We start from the raw sequence: 12,399 nt of genomic DNA on the forward strand, positions 1-12,399 counted from the left end.
TAGTGTACAGCTCCACTGAAGACTGTAACCATGTGGTCTGAATTTAGACCATTCCTTATCTCTATCTCTCCTCCTGCTTCCCTTCCTCTCTCTGTCTCTCATAAGTGGTTGAGCACATGTATCTCCCATCTCTCTCAGAGACTTCAGACAGTGAGTAGCCTATAGTGTTCTGAACGGAGGGGAAAGGCTGGAGAGGGGGAGGGAAAGGTGAGGTTGAGGATATAGAGGGAGTATTTAGGGAAGTATCCTCCTGCTTTAATACCCTTTGTTAAGTTGCTGTAATTTGTGGTCAGCGATTTACAAGTATGCCCTCTTCTAGTACCATCAGGTGTGACTGGAAGTCACAGTCACCTCACTGTTTAGTTCGTACGGACAGTGGAAAACAACAAAACTACCTTCACACCGCTTGAGCTGGGTCTTTGATTTGTAGATATCAAAGGGGAGAGGGGATCCTTGTGTTCTCTTGTTTTCCAAGGTCGCCAGGCAGAATAGAGCAGAGCAGAGCCTCACTTCTGTCAGAGGTGTGTGTGTGTGTGTGTATTCTCTTGTTTTCCAAGGTCGCCAGGCAGAATAGAGCAGAGCCTCACTTCTGTCAGAGGTGTGTGTGTGTGTGTGTATTCTCTTGTTTTCCAAGGTCGCCAGGCAGAATAGAGCAGAGCCTCACTTCAGTCAGAGGTGTGTGTGTGTGTGTGTGTGTGTGTGTGTGTGTGTGTGTGTGTGTGTGTGTGTGTGTGTGTGTGTGTGTGTGTGTGTGTGTGTGTGTGTGTGTGTGTGTGTGTGTGTGTGTGTGTTTTTCTGTGAAGAGGGCCTGTCTGAAGGTCATCATTCGAACTGCTTAGCATGATCAAACTACAAGTCACACTCGTATTATCAGTATGATAAGTCATATTATTAATTGTGTTACACTGTATGAATAATATCAATAATTAGGTATAAGTCATTTACTGCAGGACGTGTTGTAATATATAAATCGTGAACAACCGACCGTAAACCTGCAGTAAATCGATTTAATAGTCAACTAACTATATGATAATATGCCATTTACAGTACAGTGTTATATTCATTACAAATCATGAAAAACACACTTTATACATACACATATTTACTTGATTTGAAACATTTTCTAAAATCTATATAGTCTTTGTAAGTCGTTTGAAAGCAGACCTTCCAATGAAGTGTTAGTGTGGTTTTGTGGTACTCCACTGAGGCTGAAGTGGGAGTTGATGTGATTTCTCCTGTCTGTCTGTCTGTCTGTCTGTCTGTCTGTCTGTCTGTCTGTCTGTCTGTCTGTCTGTCGGTTAGTAAGGAAAGATACCCAGGGGTTTCCTCTCTAGAGGACTCAGACAGTGTCACTCCCTTTCCGCTGAAAACCTTCCTGTCTCCACCGTACAGTACAATGACTTGCTTTCAGATGGACTGTCACTATGACTACAGTACAGTAGGCTGGAGCAGAATGCCAGGTATGTTTCAAATCTGTTTTCTTGTATGAGGACATATTCAACATTTTACTCTTTTTAAGTATTTTGAGGCTTAGAAATGTGGGTGAAAATCAGTGTCCGTTTGGAGGGGTGGTGTATTGTTAGACCAACATATTCCTACATCCACGATTTGGGCAATTCTAAGAGCAGTGTCATGCGGTGTGTCAGAGAAATATAATGGTCCCCTCCACTGTCTCCTTAACTGAGGTGTACAGCCAACAATAGATAGACTCTTTTCTGAACTGGTAAAACAGAGAAGTAGTGTTTTCAGAGGCCGTGATGCCAGATTGACGACTTCCCCTCTAGTGACACCAAACTCTGTCTTTTGTAGACTTTTAACACTGTGAATTTGTCAATCGAGTCAGTCGCCTGAACAACGTTTTTCTTTGTGGGTCCCGGGCTTTAAAAGGGTGCCAAGCAAGCTGCACGGACCAAGGGTTTAAAAAAGGCACAATGAGCTGTGAAAAACCTGGCTACCTGTGAGACAAAGCCAGGGGCAGGCGGGAAGAAATGTCCAAGAAAAAGAGAAAAGGAGAGGGAGAGGGGGAGGGGGGGGTTGTACAAAAAAAAGTGTCACCAGCTGACACTCCTTCCCCTCTATTCCCCGGCCAATTCTACTGAGTCCTTGGAGTGAGGGGCGGGCATCTCTGGTCATGAGAGAGAGTGACAGAGAGAAAGGAAGATGGAAAGGGAGGGAAAAAAGCGAGAGCGAGAGAGAGCGGGGGAAAGGGAGGGAGGGGAGAGCCTTGAATTCTTGTCATCAGCTCCTTCACCATGAATAGACCTAATGAATGGTAGTAAGTGTTAGGATCCATGGTCCGCTCTATCAAGGCAGGTAATACCGCCCCGATTTAATTGGCAGCAGGTATTAGAAGCCTGTATTATTTTAATTGGTTAGGGGTTCTCTCTAAATGCTAAAGACAAAGTATAATGCCCAGATTGTGCGGCACAATAGCGTTTAGAAGGGGATTGTATGCATTCGCTAATCTGCCGAGGAATGAGGCAATTCTGAACAGTTTTCTCAGTGAAACCAGCTGCAGAATGCTTGTCCCTTTTGTTCCCCCTTGGGAAAATGTAAGATTGAAACAGAAAATACCTTTACCCGGGCAATCATGTGCCACGTGTAGAAAGCGGATACAGCAGCGAAGGATTAAAGAAAGAGGGGATCTTTGAAGAAAGGATGGAGAGAGAGATAAAGCCGGGCTGAAAGTGGGGCCTGTCACGGTCGCCAACGGAGGAATAAAGTGATGACATTTACAGTGACAGACGAGACTGGAGAGAGAAAGAGAGAGAGAGAGAGAGAGAGAGAGAGAGAGAGAGAGAGAGAGAGAGAGAGAGGGAGAGAGAGAGAGACAGAGAGAGAGAGACAGAGAGAGAGAGAGAGAGAGAGAGAGAGAGAGAGAGAGAGAGAACTGTTTAGCTGGAGGAATTTGATATTTAAAAGACACGGCCTGTGATAATTAAAAGTGGACACGTCTTTAGTAGAGTTGGGGCCTGTCATTAATAATGACAGAGGGAGAGCAGGTATCTGTTGGATCTTAATGAACCACAGAACAGTCCAGGAAGCTCACATGAAGCAGGCCTGCTTGGGATACAGTCATAGCCTATGGGGATGCATGTTTTCAAGGATTGTGATCAAAGTGGACAACAGCAAAGTGGTGACAAACAACATACTGTTGCAATTATCACACAAAATATGAATCAATCAATTACTTAGTAAAGTAATATATTACAAGTCATTCTGTCTAAGAAGTGGGATAAAACCAAAGAGAATGATCCAAGTTAAAATACCCCAACAAGGAAACAGGATAGCCAGTGGGTCTCTTTATATCGATGCTCTGTCAAGCGTTGCGTAACATTTTGGTCGCCATGCGGCGGCGAGCATCAAATGACCTCAACCACGGGACAGGAAGTGTTTACCAGCACGCCGTCACATTAACCCAGCATGCATTGGGGTGGCGTGTTCAGTGTTCTGTGGATCATCGGCAGAAGAAAATGGAAAAGAGACGAGCCAACAGCAGAGGGGGTAAAGTGGAGGGGGAATATCCATCCATGCTTCCACCAGGGGCCGTGTACCAGTGTTAAAACTCTCTCTGTGTCTCTCTGTGTCTCTTTATCTCTCACTGTCTCTTTCCCGCTTTCTTTCTCTGTGTGGTGGGGAGTCTAGAAGAGTGGAGGGGTAGGGGTAAGGAGGGGGTACAGTAATTGCGCCCGTGAAGTGAGAATGATTGCTTTTTATTGTCCTTTGTCCCGACAGGTTGGAGCGGCGTAGGTATTACATATCCTGTGAATGTTGAAGGGAGAGGGGAAGAGGAACAAAACGTCTGAGGAAAGTTAGACTGTCGGGCTGGGCCCTCTCTCTCCTGACTGACTGACTCAGGTGGGTTTCACATTCAGCCTGAATGCCGAGGGAGATGGAAGATAGCAGGCTCTCTCTCTCCTCTTTCTCTGCTCTCTCCTCTCTCTGCTCTCTTTCTCTCTCCTCTTTCTGCTCTCTTTCTCTCTCTCTCTCCTCGCTCTGCCCTCTCTCTCTGCTCTCTTTCTCTCTCCTCTTTCTGCTCTCTTTCTCTTTCTCTCTCCTCTCTGCCCTCTCTCTCTCCTTTCTCTGCTCTCTTTCTCTCTCCTCTTTCTGCTCTCTTTCTCTCCTCTCTCTGCTCTCTTTCTCTCTCCTCTTTCTGCTCTCTTTCTGCTCTCTTTCTCTCTCTCCTCTCTGCCCTCTCTCTCCTCTCTCTGCTCTCTTTCTCTCTCCTCTTTCTGCTCTCTTTCTCTCCCTCTCTCCTCTCTCTGCCCTCTCTCTCCTCTCTGCTCTCTTTCTCTCTCCTCTTTTTGCTCTCTTTCTCTCTCTCTCTCCTCTTTCTGCTCTCTCTCTCTCCTCTCTCTGCTCACTCTCTCTCTCCTCTCTCTCTCTCTCTCTCTGGCCCTGTAGCGATCTCATAGAGAGTGCACTGCAGTTCACTATCAGTACACTACAGCACTCCGTGGTACCTGTCATTGGAGTTCACTGTGTTCAAGTCATGCTTGCTCTATAGCAGTTGCGGTCGTTGCCATTTAAGATGAGGGAAGTTTTGATTGGACAAATTCAGGTAAGTCCATCCCCATTTAAGAAACATCTTGCTAAATAATCAGTGGAATGAATGCACCCCTGATCACCCGCACACACAGTTCACTTTCATAGAAGCCACATACAGCATAATTACTTTCCTTGTTTTATAATTCCTTCTCACATCTACGCGCTCTTCTCCTCTCTCCTTTTCCCTTCGCTTGTGGACTTCAGTGCCCAACGCAACAGCTGTCTATGACCAGGTGGAAAAACCCCTATCATCACCCAGCCTATCGCTCACCTTTTTATCTCTCTCCTTCCCATTGCTTGGAAGCCAGCCACGATGCGTCCTTTATTTAAAGGGGGAGATCAAGCTGATCCTAACTGTTATAGGCCAATTTCTACCTTGCTCTGTTTATCAAAAGTGTTGGAAAAACTTGGCAATAATCAACTGACTGGATTTGTTGAAGTCTATAGTATGCTCTCTGGCCTGCAATCTGGTTTCCACTCAGGTTATGGATGTGTCACTGCAACTTTAAAGGTCCTAAATGATGTCACCATTGCACTTGATTCTAAGAAATGTTGTGCTGCTATGTTTATTGACCTGGCCAAAGCTTTTGATATGGTAGACCATTCCATTCTTGTGGATCGGCTAAGGAGTATTGGTGTTTCTGAGGCGTCTTTGGCCTGCTTTGCTAACTACCTCTCTTATAGAGCAAGTAGCACTTGGAACGAGCTGCAAAAAAAAACACTCAAACTAGACAGTTTTCTCTTCATTTAAAAGCTCAGTCATGGACACTCTTACTGACACTTGTGGCTGCTTCAGGTGATGTATTGTTGTCTCTACCTTCTTGCCCTTTGTGTTGTTGTCTGTGCCCAACATTGCTTGTATCATGACTGTGCTGCTGCCTTGTTGCTACCGTGTTGTTGTTATGTGGTGTTGCTACCGTGCTATGTTATCATGTGTTGCTGCCATGCTGTGCTGTTGTCTTAGGTCTCTTTATGTAGTGTTGTGGTGTCTCTCTTGTCGTGATATGTTTTGTCCTACATTTTATTTTGAACCCCAGCCCCTGTCCCTGCAGGAGGCCCTCTGCCTCTAGGTAGGTCGTCCTTGTAAATAAGAATTTGTGCTTAACTGACTTGCCTAGTTAAATAAAGGTAAAATCCCAAATAAATAAATAACCGCAACACACAGCCTACATCGTTGTCCCCATATTAGCTAATGTCATAGTCAACATGGCTACCAGATCTAACGGGTTAGCAGACACATACACGAACATCAGTGGTGGAAAATGTACCCAATAGTCATACTTGAGTAAATGTAAAGATACCTAAATAGAAAATGACTCAAAAGTGAAAGTCACCCAATAAAATACTTGAGTAAAAGTCTAAAAGTATGTTTTAAGTATACTTAAGAATCAAAAGTAAACGTAATTGCTAAAATATAAAGTATAAATCATTTCAAGTTCCTTATATTAAGCAAATCAATGGCACCATTTTCAAATTTTTGTATTTATGGATAGCCAGGGCCACACTCCAACACCATCTACAAACGAAGCACATCTGTTTAGTGAGTCCGCCGGATCAAAGGCATTGGGGATGACCAGGGATGTTGTTACGGTTTTCTTCCGTCGAAGGAGAGGCGGACCAAAATGCAGCGTGGTTACTTCGATAAATCTTTTAATAAAAGATAAACACGAACAATACAAAACAATAAACGTAACGTAAAAACCTAAACAGACCTCTCTGGTGCAACCAAACACAGAGACAGGAACAATCACCCACGAAACACTCAAAGAATATGGCTGCCTAAATATGGTTCCCAATCAGAGACAACGATAAACACCTGCCTCTGATTGAGAACCACTCCAGGCAGCCATAGACTATTCTAGACAACCCCACTAACCACAATCCCATGACCTACAAAAAACCCAAGACAAAACACACCACATAAATAACCCGTCACACCGTGGCCTGACCAAAATAATAAAGAAAACACAAAATACTAAGACCAGGGCGTGACAGATGTTCTTTTGATAAGTGAGTGAATTGGACCATTCTCCTGTCCTGCTAAGCATTCAACATGTAACGAGTACTTTTGGGTGTCAGGGAAAATGTAGAGTAAAAAGTACATACTTTTCTTTAGGAATGAAGTAAAAGTAAAAGTTGTCAAAAAATATAAGTACAGATACCCCCCAAAACAACTTAAGAAATACTTTAACCTTTTACTGCAGTGGGCTGAATCATGGTCACACAGAGATTTTATTTGCAGTCTTAATTAAACACATCTACTTGGAAACAAAAGCATACACCTTCACACATATGGTTGTGGGCTTGAAAAGAAGACACATGCACCATGTCAGATATAAAGTTGAAATGTAATAATTGTTCAGTTTTGCATCCCAGTATTACACTCTATATACACTACCACCACATAAGTTATAGAACACCTACTGATTCAAGGGTTTCTCTTTATTTTCACTATTTTCTACATTGTTGTAACAGCTTCTGTGGACAAAGGAGAGGACCAAAGCGCAGCGTGGTTAGTGTTCAACATGTTTTATAAAGACAATAAACGTCAACACTACAAAATAACAAATGTGAAAAAACGAAACAGTCCTATCTGGTGCATAGACACAAAGACAGAAGACAACCACCCACAAAACCCAACACAAAACAGGCTACCTAAATATGGCTCCCAATCAGAGACAATGACTAACACCTCCCTCTGATTGAGAACAATATCAGGCCAAACATAGAAACAGGAAAACTAGACACACAACATCGAATGCCCACTCAGCTCACGTCCTGACCAACACTAAAACAAAGAAAACACAAAAGAACTATTGTCAGAACGTGACAATTGTAGAAAAATAATGAAGACACCAAAACTATGAAATAACACATATGGAATTATGTAGTAACCAAAAAAGTGTTAAACGAATCAAAATATATTTTATATTTCAGATATAGCCACCCATTGCCTTGATGACAGCTTTGCACATTCTTGGCATTCTCTCAACCAGCTTCACCTGAAAAGGTTTTCCAACAGTCTTGAAGAAGTTCCCACTATTTTGATTTGTTTAACACTTTTTCTGTTCTACATGATTCCATATGTGTTATTTCATAGTTTTGATGTCTTCACTATTATTCTACAAAGTAGAAAATATGAAAAAATAAAGAAAAACCCTTGGATTTAGTAGGTGTTCTAAAACCGTTGACTGGTAGTGTACATCACAGAAGACTGAACCATAACAAAAACATTTGACATAGAAACACTGGATTTTCTGCATGTTTTTTTTATAATGATGATTAATTATGAAATTATGAAATATAGGAATAACATTCCACCCATGAGCCCACTAGGTCATTTTCCTGCATTAAAGTATTTTTATTTATGTACTTTACACCCTATAGTCCATACCCTATACTCCATAGTCCATAGATCATAGTCCATAGTCCATAGTCCATAGTTCATAGTCCATACCCTATACTCCATAGTCCATAGTCCATAGTCCATAGTCCATAGTTCATAGTCCATACCCTATACTCCATAGTCCATAGATCATAGTTCATAGTCCATACCCTATACTCCATAGTCCATAGATCATAGTTCATAGTCCATACCCTATACTCCATAGTCCATAGATCATAGTCCATAGTCCATACTCCATACCCTATACTCCATAGTCCATACTCCATACCCTATACTCCATAGTCCATAGTCCATACCCTATACTCCATAGTCCATACTCCATACCCTATACTCCATAGTCCATACTCCATACCCTATACTCCATAGTCCATACTCCATACCCTATACTCCATAGTCCATACTCCATACCCTATACTCCATAGTCCATACTCCATACCCTATACTCCATAGTCCATACTCCATACCCTATACTCCATAGTCCATAGTCCATACCCTATACTCCATAGTCCATACTCCATACCTTATACTCCATAGTCCATAGTCCATAGTCCATAGTCCATACCCTATACTCCATAGTCCATACCCTATACTCCATAGTCCATAGTCCATACCCTATACTCCATAGTCCATACTTCATACCCTATAGTCCATAGTTCATACCCTATACTCCATAGTCCATTGTCCATAGTCCATAATCCATACCATACACTCCATAGTCCATACTCCATACCCCATACCCTATACTCCATAATCCATAGTCAATACCCTTTATTCTATACCTTATACTCCATATCCTATAATCCATACTCTATACTCCATACCCTATAATCCATACTCTATACTCCATACCCTATACTCCATAGTCCATATCCTATAATCCATACTCTATACTCCATACCCTATAATCCATACTCTATACTCCATACCCTATACTCCATAGTCCATACCCTATCCTCTATACCGTATACGCCATACATTGTAATACACACTCTATACTCCATACCCTATACTCTATAGGCCATAGTCCATAGTCCATAGTCCATACCCTATACTCAATACCCTAAACTCCATACCCTATACTCCATAGTCCATAGTCCATAGTCCAAACTCCATACCCTATACTCCATACCCTATACTCCATACCCTATACTCCATAGTCCGTAGTTCATACTCCATACTCTATACTCCACAGTCCATAGTCCATACGCCATAATCCATACCCCATAGTCCATACTCCATAGTCCATAGTCCATACTCCACAAGCCATACTCCATAGTCCATAGTCCATACTCCATACCCCATACTCCATACCCCATACTCCATAGTCCATAGTCCATACTCCACAAGCCATACTCCATAGTCCATAGTCCATACTCCACAAGCCATACTCCATAGTCCATAGTCCATACTCCATACCCCATACTCCATAGCCCATACTCCATAGTCCATAGTCCATACTCCACAAGCCATACTCCATAGTCCATAGTCCATACTCCATACCCTATACGCCATAGTCCATAGTCCATACTCCACAAGCCATACTCCATAGTCCATAGTCCATACCCCATACTCTATAGTCAATAGTCCATAGTCTATAGTCCATAGTCCATAGTCAATACTCTATACTCCACAGGCCATACTCCATAGTCCATAGTCCATACCCCATACTCCATAGTCAATAGTCCATAGTCCATACCCTATACGCCATAATCCATAGTCCATACTCCACAAGCCATACTCCATAGTCCATAGTCCATACTCCATACCCCATACTCCATAGTCCATAGTCCATAGTCCATAGGCCATAGTCCATAGTCCATACCCTATACGCCATAGTCCATAGTCCATACTCCACAAGCCATACTCCATAGGCCATAGTCCATAGTCCATACCCTACACTCCATACATACACTTCACACCCTATACTCCATAGACCATAGTCCATAGTCCATAGTCCATAGTCCATAGTCCATACTCCATAGTCCATAGTCCATAGTCCATAGTCCATAGTCCATAGTCTATACTCTATACTCCATACTCCATAGACCATAGTCCATACTCCATACCCTATAATCCATACCTTATAGTCCATACTCCATAACCTATAGTGCCATTTGGGATACATCCTTTAACATTGAGTTTTGTTATGAAATGGTGCCTGTATTTTTTTTTTCTCATGAAGATGGATATGGAGAAACTCCCAGTCATGAATATTATAGAGTGAAGTCAGTGATGTGCACAGAACATAGTCCTGGGAAGACCACTTTACATTCCTGTGGTATTATTACACTGTAACCATGTGGGAATAACTCATGTAATTACCTCGTAACCAGATATGTAAGTACAATTAGTTCTATGGTACCTACCACCGTTACTTCAGGTCTAAGTAATTGCAAAAGGTGGGATGAATAAATGGTATGTACTTTGTTGTTACATGTAGTGTAGTTGCTAGCCGGTTGCGTTTTAATTCAGGCAGTTATTCTAATGTAGTAACACTGACCCTAATATGTAATGACATACCCTGGGTTCTGTGCAACATACACCGGCCTGTCTACTCTGTTACTCCACACAATATAAGCACTCACGTCATACTTTCTTGAAAATCACTGTTGAGCAAGGACAAAAGTACACAATCGACGTCGCTGTAAGCTGTTAAATGAAAACATTGCTGGACATCTCGAGTAAGATTTTCACTCTGCAATCACACATCAGCAGAATCAAAACTGGGTGCACAGCAGTAGGAGAACGTGTGTTCTCCCTCTTCCCTTCGTTCCTCGTGTCAAAACAAAGCTTTGGTGTGTGGTTGCAATTTTCACAGGTTGCTCTCTCATTCCTCCCCGCCTCCTACTCTGTCATCAACTGCACATTTAGCTTTCAATTAGATCTTTATCAATCAGATATTTGTCACTTTTAATGAAACATTATTTCACACCGGGCTTGAGGAGAATCTGCCCTAGAGATGTATTTTATTTTATAATAACCATATCTTCTGTTCATATGAGACACTCCAAATGGTGTTATTTCATTAGAAGAAACAGTCTTATTTGTGGCATGTTACTCAAAATGAGGAACGTTAGGGAAGATGAAAAGCGAGAGATACAGCATATGATTTAAAGGAGGCTCATAATTCAGTTTGATATCACAGAATATAAAAAAGGCTGCACTCTAACTGAGTATTTGGTACTGTCAGCACGGACATTTCTATTTATAGCACAGAGCCACACAATTGAAAGAAAAACTACCAAAAAAATGTTCCATATCAAGATGGACATTGTTAGAGCTGTTCTGTGAAAAGAGTTTTTAAATCTCAATACTGACAAACAAATGACCAAATTATACCTTATAAACGACAGACAGAAGAACCCCCCTGGGGTCCACCTCAGGGTGTGCTGTGGGACAGAAGATTGTAGAATGTGCCTCCCGTACAGAGCAGAGCAGCAACACAGCACTGTTGAACAGATCTGGATTCAAATAATATTTGAAATCTTTCAAATTCTTTGAGTGTTCGCGGAATTCTTCAGCGTGCCTGATGTGCCAGTTGGCCGGGGATTTGCAGTTGTGGGACTTTTATATTGGTCTATTGAGTCAGACGAGCTCAATCAAGCACAGATAAAGTATTTGAAACAATTTCAAATAGTATATCAACCCATGTCTGCTGTTGAATGTACGTACAGTCAGGGAAAAAAGTATTTGATCCCCTGCTGATTTTGTACGTTTGCCCACGGACAAAGAAATTATCAGTCTATAATTTTAATGGTAGGTTAATTTGAACAGTGAGAGACAGAATAACAACAAAAATGTCAAAAATGTTATAAATTGATTTGCATTTTAATAAGTATTTGACCCCCTCCCAATCAGAAAGATTTCTGACTCCCAGGTGTCTTTTATACAGGTAACGAGCTGACATTAGGAGCACACTCTTAAAGGGAGTGCTCCTAATCTCAGTTTGTTACCTGTATAAAAGACACCTGTCCACAGAAGCAATCAATCAATCAGGTTCAAAACTCTCCACCATGGCCGAGACCAAAGAGCTCTCCAGGGATGTCAGGGACAAGATTGTAGACTTACACAAGGCTGGAATGGGCTACAAGACCATCGCCAAGCAGCTTCGTGAGAAGGTGACACCAGTTGATGTGATTATTCGCAAATGGAAGAGACACAAAATAATTGTCAATCTCCCTCGGCCTGGGGCTCCATGCAAGATCTCACCTCGTGGAGTTGCAATGATCATGAGAACGGTGAGGAATCAGCCTAGAACTACACGGGAGGATCTTGTCAATGATCTCAAGGCAGGTGGGACCATAGTCACCAAGAAAACAATTGGACACACACAACGCCGTGAAGGACTGAAATCCTGCAGCTCCTGCAAGGTCCCCCTGCTCAAGAAAGCACATATACATGCCCGTCTGAAGTTTGCCAATGAACATCTGAATGATTCAGAGGAC

This window comes from Oncorhynchus mykiss, chromosome 7 (genome assembly GCF_057628025.1).
Source record: "Oncorhynchus mykiss isolate SJ-2025 chromosome 7, ASM5762802v1, whole genome shotgun sequence".
Lineage (NCBI taxonomy): Eukaryota > Metazoa > Chordata > Actinopteri > Salmoniformes > Salmonidae > Oncorhynchus > Oncorhynchus mykiss.